This window comes from Myxine glutinosa, chromosome 9 (genome assembly GCF_964187855.1).
Source record: "Myxine glutinosa chromosome 9, kmMyxGlut1.1, whole genome shotgun sequence".
NCBI lineage: Eukaryota > Metazoa > Chordata > Myxini > Myxiniformes > Myxinidae > Myxine > Myxine glutinosa.
The window spans coordinates 76,799,049-76,808,832 of NC_136269.1; the positions used below are offsets into that span (position 1 = coordinate 76,799,049).

General features: G+C 49.6%; 2 non-coding genes across 2 annotated transcripts; both read left to right on the forward strand.

Annotated features, from left to right (window-relative positions):
* The first annotated feature begins 945 nt into the window (after positions 1 to 945).
* TRNAC-ACA (transfer RNA cysteine (anticodon ACA)) lies at positions 946 to 1,030 on the forward strand. The gene is given in 2 exon segments: positions 946 to 982; positions 995 to 1,030. It is a non-coding gene; the product is annotated as a tRNA-Cys (tRNA).
* A 4,887-nt stretch (positions 1,031 to 5,917) lies between these two features.
* Positions 5,918 to 6,002, forward strand: TRNAC-ACA (transfer RNA cysteine (anticodon ACA)). The gene is given in 2 exon segments: positions 5,918 to 5,954; positions 5,967 to 6,002. It is a non-coding gene; the product is annotated as a tRNA-Cys (tRNA).
* The last annotated feature ends 3,782 nt before the right edge of the window (positions 6,003 to 9,784 follow it).

A 9,784-nucleotide genomic window follows, 5' to 3' on the forward strand; every position in this document is an offset into this window, starting at 1 on the left:
TCTACTTCCTTGAGGAAAAGAGAAACCCAAGGTATCACCGCCATCGGAACGAGGGTCAAGCTGGGCTCAAGTCTTTCACGAACCTGCTGGCCAGGCCCAACGTTCAAATATGGTTGGAGGAGGAATTTGTCATTTGTTCCGGCTGTCTGCGAAAGCTCGCCCATGCTTCCTGAAGTACACTGGGATCTGCAACGTCGACCAACGAAGACTGGCAGACCGTCAGTGAAAAGGCACGGTCATGTGAAGTCCAGCAGGGTTCAGAAAGATGTCGTAGGAGGTCAAGCAGGGTTCAGAAAGAGGTCAGAGGAGGTTCAGCAGGGTTCAGAAAGAGGTCATAGGAGGTCCAGCAGGGTACAGAAAGAGGTCGCAGTAGGTCCAGCAGGGTTCAGAAAGAGGTCATGTGAAGTCCAGCAGGGTTCAGATAGAGGTCATGTGAAGTCCAGCAGGGTTCAGATAGAGGTCATGTGAAGTCCAGCAGGGTTCAGAAAGATGTCGTAGGAGGTCAAGCAGGGTTCAGAAAGAGGTCAGAGGAGGTTCAGCAGGGTTCAGAAAGAGGTCATAGGAGGTCCAGCAGGGTACAGAAAGAGGTCGCATTAGGTCCAGCAGGGTTCAGAAAGAGGTCATGTGAAGTCCAGCAGGGTTCAGATAGAGGTCATGTGAAGTCCAGCAGGGTTCAGATAGAGGTCATGTGAAGTCCAGCAGGGTTCAGATAGAGGTCATGTGAAGTTCAGCAGGGTTCAGAAAGAGGTCATGTGAAGTCCAGCAGGGTTCAGAAAAGTTGGTGCATTCATTTGTGTTCAGCTGCAATTCCGAGTACTTGTCAGAGGCCTTTGTGCGCGTGGCTCAGGAACGTGCACGTCTGCGACAACCGGAGACCCCTTACGTTGATCACTCATTATTGCAGCACTAAAACATATCAGTAGGAGTGATAGCTAGTAGTCACAGGGGCCAGTGGCGCAATGGATAACGCGTCTGACTACACGTCTGACTACGAATCAGAAGATTGTAGGTTCGACTCCTACCTGGCTCAAGACTGATTTTGACTTCACTTTTAGCAATATTTAATGAAGTCGCGTGGTCGCTTTGCTTCTTCAACATATTTTCCTGAAGTCGAATTCATTGGAGTGGTAGTCCACCCCTTGGTGACGATTGAGTAACCTTGGTCACCTCTTTAAAATACAGTCGCGACCCTCGCGTCAAGGATTTGGCAACAGATTACGTCATCTTCCCGTTCCAAACCTGCTTTTTTAGTCATACTTCCTTGTGGAACAGAGAAACCCAAGGTATCACCGCCATCGGAACGAGGGTCAAGCTGGGCTCAAGTCTTTCACGAACCTGCTGGCCAGGCCCAACGTACAAATATGGTTGGAGGAGGAATTTGTCATTTGTTCCGGCTGCCTGCGAAAGCTCGCCCATGCTTCCTGAAGTACACTGGGATCTGCAACGTCGACCAACGAAGACTGGCAGACCGTCAGTGAAAAGGCACTGTCATGTGAAGTCCAGCAGGGTTCAGATAGAGGTCATGTGAAGTCCAGCAGGGTTCAGATAGAGGTCATGTGAAGTCCAGCAGGGTTCAGAAAGATGTCGTAGGAGGTCAAGCAGGGTTCAGAAAGAGGTCAGAGGAGGTTCAGCAGGGTTCAGAAAGAGGTCATAGGAGGTCCAGCAGGGTACAGAAAGAGGTCGCAGTAGGTCCAGCAGGGTTCAGAAAGAGGTCATGTGAAGTCCAGCAGGGTTCAGATAGAGGTCATGTGAAGTCCAGCAGGGTTCAGATAGAGGTCATGTGAAGTCCAGCAGGGTTCAGATAGAGGTCATGTGAAGTTCAGCAGGGTTCAGAAAGAGGTCATGTGAAGTCCAGCAGGGTTCAGAAAAGTTGGTGCATTCATTTGTGTTCAGCTGCAATTCCGAGTACTTGTCAGAGGCCTTTGTGCGCGTGGCTCAGGAACGTGCACGTCTGCGACAACCGGAGACCCCTTACGTTGATCACTCATTATTGCAGCACTAAAACATATCAGTAGGAGTGATAGCTAGTAGTCACATGGGCCAGTGGCGCAATGGATAACGCGTCTGACTACGAATCAGAAGATTGTAGGTTCGACTCCTACCTGGCTCGAAACTGATTTTGACTTCACTTTTAGCAATATTTAATGAAGTCGCGTGGTCGCTTTGCTTCTTCAACATATTTTCCTGAAGTCGAATTCATTGGAGTGGTAGTCCACCCCTTGGTGACGATTGAGTAACCTTGGTCACCTCTTTAAAATACAGTCGCGACCCTCGCGTCAAGGATTTGGCAACAGATTACGTCATCTTCCCGTTCCAAACCTGCTTTTTTAGTTCTACTTCCTTGAGGAACAGAGAAACCCAAGGTATCACCGCCATCGGAACGAGGGTCAAGCTGGGCTCAAGTCTTTCACGAACCTGCTGGCCAGGCCCAACGTTCAAATATGGTTGGAAGAGGAATTTGTCATTTGTTCCGGCTGCCTGCGAAAGCTCGCCCATGCTTCCTGAAGTACACTTGGATCTGCAACGTCGACCAACGAAGACTGGCAGACCGTCAGTGAAAAGGCACGGTCATGTGAAGTCCAGCAGGGTTCAGAAAGATGTCGTAGGAGGTCAAGCAGGGTTCAGAAAGAGGTCAGAGGAGGTTCAGCAGGGTTCAGAAAGAGGTCATAGGAGGTCCAGCAGTGTACAGAAAGAGGTCGCAGTAGGTCCAGCAGGGTTCAGAAAGAGGTCATGTGAAGTCCAGCAGGGTTCAGATAGAGGTCATGTGAAGTCCAGCAGGGTTCAGATAGAGGTCATGTGAAGTCCAGCAGGGTTCAGAAAGATGTCGTAGGAGGTCAATCAGGGTTCAGAAAGAGGTCAGAGGAGGTTCAGCAGGGTTCAGAAAGAGGTCATAGGAGGTCCAGCAGGGTACAGAAAGAGGTCGCAGTAGGTCCAGCAGGGTTCAGAAAGAGGTCATGTGAAGTCCAGCAGGGTTCAGATAGAGGTCATGTGAAGTCCAGCAGGGTTCAAATAGAGGTCATGTGAAGTCCAGCAGGGTTCAGAAAGATGTCGTAGGAGGTCAATCAGGGTTCAGAAAGAGGTCAGAGGAGGTTCAGCAGGGTTCAGAAAGAGGTCATAGGAGGTCCAGCAGGGTACAGAAAGAGGTCGCAGTAGGTCCAGCAGGGTTCAGATATATGTCATGTGAAGTCCAGCATGGTTCAGATAGAGGTCGTGTGAAGTCCAGCAGGGTTCAGATAGAGGTCATGTGAAGTTCAGCAGGGTTCAGAAAGAGGTCATGTGAAGTCCAGCAGGGTTCAGAAAAGTTGGTGCATTCATTTGTGTTCAGCTGCAATTCCGAGTACTTGTCAGAGGCCTTTGTGCGCGTGGCTCAGGAACGTGCACGTCTGCGACAACCGGAGACCCCTTACGTTGATCACTCATTATTGCAGCACTAAAACATATCAGTAGGAGTGATAGCTAGTAGTCACATGGGCCAGTGGCGCAATGGATAACGCGTCTGACTACGAATCAGAAGATTGTAGGTTCGACTCCTACTTGGCTCAAAACTGATTTTGATTTCACTTTTAGCAATATTTAATGAAGTCGCGTGGTCGCTTTGCTTCTTCAACATATTTTCCTGAGGTCGAATTCATTGGAGTGGTAGTCCACCCCTTGGTGACGATTGAGTAACCTTGGTCACCTCTTTAAAATACAGTCGCGACCCTCGCGTCAAGGATTTGGCAACAGATTACGTCATCTTCCCGTTCCAAACCTGCTTTTTTCGTTCTACTTCCTTGAGGAACAGAGAAACCCAAGGTATCACCGCCATCGGAACGAGGGTCAAGCTGGGCTCAAGTCTTTCACGAACCTGCTGGCCAGGCCCAACGTTCAAATATGGTTGGAGGAGGAATTTGTCATTTGTTCCGGCTGCCTGCGAAAGCTCGCCCATGCTTCCTGAAGTACACTGGGATCTGCAACGTCGACCAACGAAGACTGGCAGACCGTCAGTGAAAAGGCACGGTCATGTGAAGTCCAGCAGGGTTCAGAAAGATGTCGTAGGAGGTCAAGCAGGGTTCAGAAAGAGGTCAGAGGAGGTTCAGCAGGGTTCAGAAAGAGGTCATAGGAGGTCCAGCAGGGTACAGAAAGAGGTCGCAGTAGGTCCAGCAGGGTTCAGAAAGAGGTCATGTGAAGTCCAGCAGGGTTCAGAAAGAGGTCATGTGAAGTCCAGCAGGGTTCAGATAGAGGTCATGTGAAGTCCAGCAGGGTTCAGAAAGATGTCGTAGGAGGTCAATCAGGGTTCAGAAAGAGGTCAGAGGAGGTTCAGCAGGGTTCAGAAAGAGGTCATAGGAGGTCCAGCAGGGTACAGAAAGAGGTCGCAGTAGGTCCAGCAGGGTTCAGAAAGAGGTCATGTGAAGTCCAGCAGGGTTCAGATAGAGGTCATGTGAAGTCCAGCAGGGTTCAGAAAGGAGTCATGTGAAGTCCAGCAGGGTTCAGATATATGTCATGTGAAGTCCAGCAGGGTTCAGAAAAGTTGGTGCATTCATTTGTGTTCAGCTGCAATTCCGAGTACTTGTCAGAGGCCTTTGTGCGCGTGGCTCAGGAACGTGCACATCTGCGACAACCGGAGACCCATTACGTTGATCACTCATTATTGCAGCACTAAAACATATCAGTAGGAGTGATAGCTAGTAGTCACATGGGCCAGTGGCGCAATGGATAACGCGTCTGACTACGAATCAGAAGATTGTAGGTTCGACTCCTACCTGGCTCAAAACTGATTTTGATTTCACTTTTAGCAATATTTAATGAAGTCGCGTGGTCGCTTTGCTTCTTCAACATATTTTCCTGAAGTCGAATTCATTGGAGTGGTAGTCCACCCCTTGGTGACGATTGAGTAACCTTGGTCACCTCTTTAAAATACAGTCGCGACCCTCGCGTCAAGGATTTGGCAACAGATTACGTCATCTTCCCGTTCCAAACCTGCTTTTTTAGTTCTACTTCCTTGAGGAAAAGAGAAACCCAAGGTATCACCGCCATCGGAACGAGGGTCAAGCTGGGCTCAAGTCTTTCCCGAACCTGCTGGCCAGGCCCAACGTTCAAATATGGTTGGAGGAGGAATTTGTCATTTGTTCCGGCTGTCTGCGAAAGCTCGCCCATGCTTCCTGAAGTACACTGGGATTTGCAACGTCGACCAACGAAGACTGGCAGACCGTCAGTGAAAAGGCACGGTCATGTGAAGTCCAGCAGGGTTCAGAAAGATGTCGTAGGAGGTCAAGCAGGGTTCAGAAAGAGGTCAGAGGAGGTTCAGCAGGGTTCAGAAAGAGGTCATAGGAGGTCCAGCAGGGTACAGAAAGAGGTCGCAGTAGGTCCAGCAGGGTTCAGAAAGAGGTCATGTGAAGTCCAGCAGGGTTCAGATAGAGGTCATGTGAAGTCCAGCAGGGTTCAGATAGAGGTCATGTGAAGTCCAGCAGGGTTCAGAAAGATGTCGTAGGATGTCAAGCAGGGTTCAGAAAGAGGTCAGAGGAGGTTCAGCAGGGTTCAGAAAGAGGTCATAGGAGGTCCAGCAGGGTACAGAAAGAGGTCGCAGTAGGTCCAGCAGGGTTCAGAAAGAGGTCATGTGAAGTCCAGCAGGGTTCAGATAGAGGTCATGTGAAGTCCAGCAGGGTTGAGATAGAGGTCATGTGAAGTCCAGCAGGGTTCAGATAGAGGTCATGTGAAGTTCAGCAGGGTTCAGAAAGAGGTCATGTGAAGTCCAGCAGGGTTCAGAAAAGTTGGTGCATTCATTTGTGTTCAGCTGCAATTCCGAGTACTTGTCAGAGGCCTTTGTGCGCGTGGCTCAGGAACGTGCACGTCTGCGACAACCGGAGACCCCTTACGTTGATCACTCATTATTGCAGCACTAAAACATATCAGTAGGAGTGATAGCTAGTAGTCACAGGGGCCAGTGGCGCAATGGATAACGCGTCTGACTACACGTCTGACTATGAATCAGAAGATTGTAGGTTCGACTCCTACCTGGCTCAAGACTGATTTTGACTTCACTTTTAGCAATATTTAATGAAGTCGCGTGGTCGCTTTGCTTCTTCAACATATTTTCCTGAAGTCGAATTCATTGGAGTGGTAGTCCACCCCTTGGTGACGATTGAGTAACCTTGGTCACCTCTTTAAAATACAGTCGCGACCCTCGCGTCAAGGATTTGGCAACAGATTACGTCATCTTCCCGTTCCAAACCTGCTTTTTTAGTCATACTTCCTTGTGGAACAGAGAAACCCAAGGTATCACCGCCATCGGAACGAGGGTCAAGCTGGGCTCAAGTCTTTCACGAACCTGCTGGCCAGGCCCAACGTTCAAATATGGTTGGAGGAGGAATTTGTCATTTGTTCCGGCTGCCTGCGAAAGCTCGCCCATGCTTCCTGAAGTACACTGGGATCTGCAACGTCGACCAACGAAGACTGGCAGACCGTCAGTGAAAAGGCACTGTCATGTGAAGTCCAGCAGGGTTCAGATAGAGGTCATGTGAAGTCCAGCAGGGTTCAGATAGAGGTCATGTGAAGTCCAGCAGGGTTCAGAAAGATGTCGTAGGAGGTCAAGCAGGGTTCAGAAAGAGGTCAGAGGAGGTTCAGCAGGGTTCAGAAAGAGGTCATAGGAGGTCCAGCAGGGTACAGAAAGAGGTCGCAGTAGGTCCAGCAGGGTTCAGAAAGAGGTCATGTGAAGTCCAGCAGGGTTCAGATAGAGGTCATGTGAAGTCCAGCAGGGTTCAGATAGAGGTCATGTGAAGTCCAGCAGGGTTCAGATAGAGGTCATGTGAAGTTCAGCAGGGTTCAGAAAGAGGTCATGTGAAGTCCAGCAGGGTTCAGAAAAGTTGGTGCATTCATTTGTGTTCAGCTGCAATTCCGAGTACTTGTCAGAGGCCTTTGTGCGCGTGGCTCAGGAACGTGCACGTCTGCGACAACCGGAGACCCCTTACGTTGATCACTCATTATTGCAGCACTAAAACATATCAGTAGGCGTGATAGCTAGTAGTCACAGGGGCCAGTGGCGCAATGGATAACGCGTCTGACTACGAATCAGAAAATTGTAGGTTCGACTCCTACCTGGCTCGAAACTGATTTTGACTTCACTTTTAGCAATATTTAATGAAGTCGCGTGGTCGCTTTGCTTCTTCAACATATTTTCCTGAAGTCGAATTCATTGGAGTGGTAGTCCACCCCTTGGTGACGATTGAGTAACCTTGGTCACCTCTTTAAAATACAGTCGCGACCCTCGCGTCAAGGATTTGGCAACAGATTACGTCATCTTCCCGTTCCAAACCTGCTTTTTTAGTTCTACTTCCTTGAGGAACAGAGAAACCCAAGGTATCACCGCCATCGGAACGAGGGTCAAGCTGGGCTCAAGTCTTTCACGAACCTGCTGGCCAGGCCCAACGTTCAAATATGGTTGGAAGAGGAATTTGTCATTTGTTCCGGCTGCCTGCGAAAGCTCGCCCATGCTTCCTGAAGTACACTTGGATCTGCAACGTCGACCAACGAAGACTGGCAGACCGTCAGTGAAAAGGCACGGTCATGTGAAGTCCAGCAGGGTTCAGAAACATGTCGTAGGAGGTCAAGCAGGGTTCAGAAAGAGGTCAGAGGAGGTTCAGCAGGGTTCAGAAAGAGGTCATAGGAGGTCCAGCAGGGTACAGAAAGAGGTCGCAGTAGGTCCAGCAGGGTTCAGAAAGAGGTCATGTGAAGTCCAGCAGGGTTCAGATAGAGGTCATGTGAAGTCCAGCAGGGTTCAGATAGAGGTCATGTGAAGTCCAGCAGGGTTCAGAAAGATGTCGTAGGAGGTCAATCAGGGTTCAGAAAGAGGTCAGAGGAGGTTCAGCAGGGTTCAGAAAGAGGTCATAGGAGGTCCAGCAGGGTACAGAAAGAGGTCGCAGTAGGTCCAGCAGGGTTCAGAAAAGTTGGTGCATTCATTTGTGTTCAGCTGCAATTCCGAGTACTTGTCAGAGGCCTTTGTGCGCGTGGCTCAGGAACGTGCACGTCTGCGACAACCGGAGACCCCTTACGTTGATCACTCATTATTGCAGCACTAAAACATATCAGTAGGAGTGATAGCTAGTCGTCACATGGGCCAGTGGCGCAATGGATAACGCGTCTGACTACGAATCAGAAGATTGTAGGTTCGACTCCTACCTGGCTCAAAACTGATTTTGACTTCACTTTTAGCAATATTTAATGAAGTCGCGTGGTCGCTTTGCGACTTCAACATATTTTCCTGAAGTCGAATTCATTGGAGTGGTAGTCCACCCCTTGGTGACGATTGAGTAACCTTGGTCACCTCTTTAAAATACAGTCGCGACCCTCGCGTCAAGGATTTGGCAACAGATTACGTCATCTTCCCGTTCCAAACCTGCTTTTTTAGTTCTACATCATTGAGGAACAGAGAAACCCAAGGTATCACCGCCATCGGAACGAGGGTCAAGCTGGGCTCAAGTCTTTCACGAACCTGCTGGCCAGGCCCAACGTTCAAATATGGTTGGAGGAGGAATTTGTCATTTGTTCCGGCTGCCTGCGAAAGCTCGCCCATGCTTCCTGAAGTACACTGGGATCTGCAACGTCGACCAACGAAGACTGGCAGACCGTCAGTGAAAAGGCACTGTCATGTGAAGTCCAGCAGGGTTCAGATAGAGGTCATGTGAAGTCCAGCAGGGTTCAGATAGAGGTCATGTGAAGTCCAGCAGGGTTCAGAAAGATGTCGTAGGAGGTCAAGCAGGGTTCAGAAAGAGGTCAGAGGAGGTTCAGCAGGGTTCAGAAAAAGGTCATAGGAGGTCCAGCAGGGTACAGAAAGAGGTCGCAGTAGGTCCAGCAGGGTTCAGAAAGAGGTCATGTGAAGTCCAGCAGGGTTCAGATAGAGGTCATGTGAAGTCCAGCACGGTTCAGATAGAGGTCATGTGAAGTCCAGCAGGGTTCAGATAGAGGTCATGTGAAGTTCAGCAGGGTTCAGAAAGAGGTCATGTGAAGTCCAGCAGGGTTCAGAAAAGTTGGTGCATTCATTTGTGTTCAGCTGCAATTCCGAGTACTTGTCAGAGGCCTTTGTGCGCGTGGCTCAGGAACGTGCACGTCTGCGACAACCGGAGACCCCTTACGTTGATCACTCATTATTGCAGCACTAAAACATATCAGTAGGAGTGATAGATAGTAGTCACAGGGGCCAGTGGCGCAATGGATAACGCGTCTGACTACGAATCAGAAGATTGCAGGTTCGACTCCTACCTGGCTCAAAACTGATTTTGACTTCACTTTTAGCAATATTTAATGAAGTCGCGTGGTCGCTTTGCTTCTTCAACATATTTTCCTGAAGTCGAATTCATTGGAGTGGTAGTCCACCCCTTGGTGACGATTGAGTAACCTTGGTCACGTCTTTAAAATACAGTCGCGACCCTCGCGTCAAGGATTTGGCAACAGATTACGTCATCTTCCCGTTCCAAACCTGCTTTTTTAGTTCTACTTCCTTGAGGAACAGAGAAACCCAAGGTATCACCGCCATCGGAACGAGGGTCAAGCTGGGCTCAAGTCTTTCACGAACCTGCTGGCCAGGCCCAACGTTCAAATATGGTTGGAGGAGGAATTTGTCATTTGTTCCGGCTGCCTGCGAAAGCTCGCCCATGCTTCCTGAAGTATACTGGGATCTGCAACGTCGACCAACGAAGACTGGCAGACCGTCAGTGAAAAGGCACGGTCATGTGAAGTCCAGCAGGGTTCAGAAAGATGTCGTAGGAGGTCAAGCAGGGTTCAGAAAGAGGTCAGAGGAGGTTCAGCAGGG